Raw genomic sequence first — 4,381 nt, 5'->3', positions numbered from 1 at the left:
AGCTTGCTGAGCACCGGTCGGACCCTGTGGTCTCATGAGATCCTCCTAATGCCAGTCTCCTCGGCCCCATTTTACAGATGGAGCAATTTGAGGGGCCGAAATTTGCGGCAGTGTGTGCATGGCCCCACAGGGGACTCAATTGGGTCCCGGTCAGGCTAACTTCTAAGTTCACGCACATTGCCACCCTACGTGAACCCCAAAGGGTGGTTCCCCTTTCTGGCAAATCACCAAAACCCCCTGGGGAGAATGTTAAACATTCAGACTTCATTAGTGATGGTCTGGAGAAGGTTCTAGAAATGTGCAGCTTGAAATACCCCCAAGGTGATTCTAGGTATGAGTTACTTTCCAAAAGTGATGTGTTAGAATTATGTAAGATAATAAAGGAATGCATTGGTAAACATCAAATTGCTATAAAAGTCTGTAAAACATAATAATAATAATAACAATATGTTTCATTGTTGTCATTAATGGCCAGGATATATGAAAGGTTCTGAAGAGAGTAATTCCTGGAGGAAGAGCATAGTGCCTGACCTCATGATGCTAGCCATCCAGTAATTGAAATAAAGGATGTTTTGTTTGTTTGTTTCAGGACAGAGTTTCCAGTAGAACAGGCCAAGAACAAAGGTGCCCATTCATGCTCCTGTCCACAGAGAAAGCTGGTAGACTTTCAATTGCCCATGTTAGCAGAGCACAAAGGGACCTAAGTGTGTGGATTCCTTGAATCATCCTGTCCGAGGGTGGGGAAGGGCTGGTGAGTGTTTGATCCAGGACGGAGGTGGCAGGCTGTATTGGACTATCGGCTTAGCGCCCAGACACAAAATGTGATACAACTGGCAAAAGAAGATTAGTGGAATTGCTGGTTCTCTGACAATGTATAGAAACCGCCTAGTTACCACCAAGATACACGAGAAGGGCCGCCGCCTGCCGCGTCCACCCAGCTCCAGCTCGGCGTCCTGCTCGGCCCGCGGCTGCCCGCTCCGCCGCCATGGCTACCTCCCCTCAGAAAACGCCCTCTGTCCCCAAGTCCCCCACTCCCAAGTCGCCCTAGTCCCGCAAGAAAGATGACTCCTTCTTGGGGAAACTCGGAGGGACCCTGGCCCGGAGGAAGAAAGCCAAGGAAGTGTCAGAGCTTCAAGAGAAAGGAATGAACGTCATCAATCTGCCCCTCAGCCCTATTCCCTTCGAACTGGACCCTGAGGACACCATGCTGGAGGAGAACAAAGTGCGGACCATGGTGGATCCAAACTCACGCAGTGACCCCAAACTTCAGGAACTGATGAAGGTATTAATTGACTGGATTAATGATGTGTTGGTTGGAGAAAGAATCATTGTGAAAGACCTCGCTGTAGATTTATATGATGGACAAGTCCTGCAGAAGCTCTTTGAGAAACTTGAGAGTGAGAAACTAAATGTTGCTGAGGTCACCCAGTCAGAGATTGCTCAAAAGCAAAAGCTGCAGACCGTCCTGGAGAAGATCAACGAAACCCTGAAGCTTCCTCCCAGGAGCATCAAGTGGAATGTAGACTCTGTTCACGCCAAGAGCCTGGTGGCCATCTTGCATCTACTGGTTGCTCTGTCTCATTATTCTGGGCACCAATCCGACTCCCAGACCATGTTTCCATCCAAGTGGTTGTGGTCCAGAAACGAGAAGGAATCCTCCAGTCTCGGCAAATCCAAGAGGAAATAACTGGTAACACAGAGGCTCTCTCCGAAGGCATGAACGTGATGCCTTCGACACCTTGTTCGACCACACGCCTGACAAACTCAACGTGGTGAAGAAGACACTCATCACTTTTGTGAACAAGCATCTGAATAAACTGAACCTGGAGGTCACAGAACTGGAAACCCAGTTTGCAGATGGAGTGTACCTGGTGCTTCTCATGGGGCTCCTAGAGGGCTACTTTGTGCCTCTGCACAGCTTCTTCCTGACCCCAGACAGCTTTGAACAGAAGGTCTTGAACGTCTCCTTTGCCTTTGAGCTTATGCAAGACGGAGGTTTGGAAAAGCCAAAACCGCGGCCAGAAGACATCGTCAACTGTGACCTGAAGTCCACGCTGCGAGTGCTGTACAACCTCTTCACCAAGTACCGGAACATGGAGAGGAGGCCTGCGCTTCCACTGCCCGCAGCTCTTGCCGCAGGCGGACTGGACCAGCCTCGGAACCACCTTACCCTGCTTGTCCCCATCCCCTGCTGTGTGCTCTCCACAAGCTCAGCGACTGCCCAGAGATAGTGGGACTGGACACCAGGAAGGAAAAGACCAGCATCTTGGTGGGTTGAGCCACACCTCCCAGGCCATGGGCACTACCCAGCCACGAGCTGGGGGAGTGGACCCAGCCAGGTGCCAGGCCCACACTTCCCTGTGTGTGTTTCGGGAATCAGCCCCTGCAGAGTCCCCAGAAGACGCAAACAGAGATCAAGGCTCCTGTTAACAGGCATCAAATATGCCAAGCCCACACCAAGTGCCTCCCGCGTTCACCTTCACTAGCCCTCACAACTCCATTGGCAAAGGCGTTATAATCCCCTTTTACAGGTGAGGAAACTGAAGTTTGGAGGTTGAGGGACTCTCCAGAAGTTGGCATTTGTGTTTCCTCTTTGAACAACAATCTGGGCGTTCTGTGTGTGCATGTGCACATGTCCGCTCACACCTGGGCCTTCGAGAAGAGGGGAAGTGCTGATCTCACCACTGAAGAAGGCTAGGTCGGGGCTTGGTGATTCACACTGAAATTGGCAAATTGAATCTAACCCAATTAATGGTGCGTGTGTGGCAGGAGTCATGTCCCTCAAATCCTTTGTACAAATGAAAATTACTCTTAATTCCTTCAGATTTATAATAACCCCATATTCTGGTTTCACAGTGACATTTGGGAAGGATTCTGTTTAGAATTAATGGAGTGGCACATTTTGCAGCCTTTTTGCTTGATTGCATGTAATGGAAATGCCCTATATTTTCCTGCAAAATAAGTACTCAATTCATTATCTTTAGGCAAATGTACAATATAGTCAGGCCCTGCAGAGAGCTGGGTGCAAGCCTGAGTAAGCAGCGCTTTGGAAGTAGGGCTCTTCAACAGGGACCCTTGAACTTTAAAGAAAGGAACTCCTTTCTGCTTTCTAATTGATCATTTAGACCATTCTGGCTAAGTCTGCCCACATGTAATTACCGGCTAATTTAGGCGAGGAAAAATGTAAGTCATTTAGACCAAAGACGAGCAGTTTCCTTGCGTGGGTGACTCAAGGGCTTGTGGTTACTTGTATCTCCTCTATGTGAACTGAACCTAATTATAGAGCTCTGCTCATGCCAGGCTGCTGCTCGGTCCTGGCAGAAAAGGAAAGGGGCCAAGGCGGGGCAGGAGGGCAGGACCAGGGGGAATGAGAAATGGGGAGATGCTTGCACAGTTGGCACACAGGGAAATACCCTCAGAGGTAGAGAGGTGTGGTTTATGGTACTTAACACTTGTGCCCTTGAATTGACTGAGGCCTTGCAGTAATCACTTGTGCTGATATTACATCCTCATTATACAATTTTCATAAATGCATCAGATAGACACCAGCCTGTGTGGCCTCCTCCAGGAGTGTGTGACTGCCTTGTCATGCTTTACACCACCGCACAAGCCCACCTGGGGTTTGAGGAGTTCACTGTGATCTGTTTCTCCACCACCCGAAGTCGGCCCCCCACTTGTCCAAGACATTCCTGCAGCCTTCTCCTTGTTGCTTACTCCACTGTCTATCTGCAGTAACTCAACCCCGAGATTTAGTTACACTGTGTATTTCTTTGGATATTTTGCTCGAAGAAAGAATTGTTACTCAGCATAATGAACATTCAAGGTGTAAAGGCAATGTTGTGTCTTGTGTCAATTTATGTACAAGAATACAATTCTTTTTTACTTAACTAACTAGTGGAATAGCGTATTTTTCATTAGCAAGCACTAAATAGTGCAATGTTTCTGTTGCTCTCTTTTAAATTCCTGGTAGCAAGTCAAGATAAATAATTGCCTTGTCTTCTTGAGCAATACTAAAGCAGGATGAAAGGAGAGAAATGCATTCATTTAAACATGCTTTGCTGTACGAAAAAAAAAAAAAAAAGATACACGAGAAGTCCCAACACATACAACTATAAGCAATTTAGCATTAACTCAGATTGAACTGCATCTGCCTGGCTCCTGTACTGCTTCCCTGTCCGTGGTGACAATGACATTGCATTCTTAGGGACATACGTTTCTCTCTCCTTGCATTGCTTAATTCATTCTACACCTTGCTGGTGTTGCCTGTCAGTCTACTGTAATTCATGGAAAGCCAAATTAAAATAACAGATTTTTGTCCCTGGTCCTTGTTGGGAGCTCTGTGGGTTGACAATGAAAACCTTTTCCGAATTATCCAGTGGGT

The 4,381-nt window shown here is 47.6% G+C and overlaps 1 pseudogene across 1 annotated transcript; it reads left to right on the top strand.

The window, feature by feature from the left end:
• Nucleotides 1-970: 970 nt before the first annotated feature.
• Nucleotides 971-3,890, top strand: LOC306652300 (alpha-parvin-like; annotated as a pseudogene). The gene has a single exon. The product of its transcript is annotated as an alpha-parvin-like (transcript).
• Nucleotides 3,891-4,381: the final 491 nt, after the last annotated feature.

Source organism: Sciurus vulgaris (genome assembly GCF_902686455.1).
Source record: "Sciurus vulgaris genome assembly, contig: HiC_scaffold_174_arrow_ctg1, whole genome shotgun sequence".
Taxonomy (NCBI): domain Eukaryota; kingdom Metazoa; phylum Chordata; class Mammalia; order Rodentia; family Sciuridae; genus Sciurus; species Sciurus vulgaris.
This window is presented reverse-complemented; position numbering and strand designations above follow the sequence as displayed.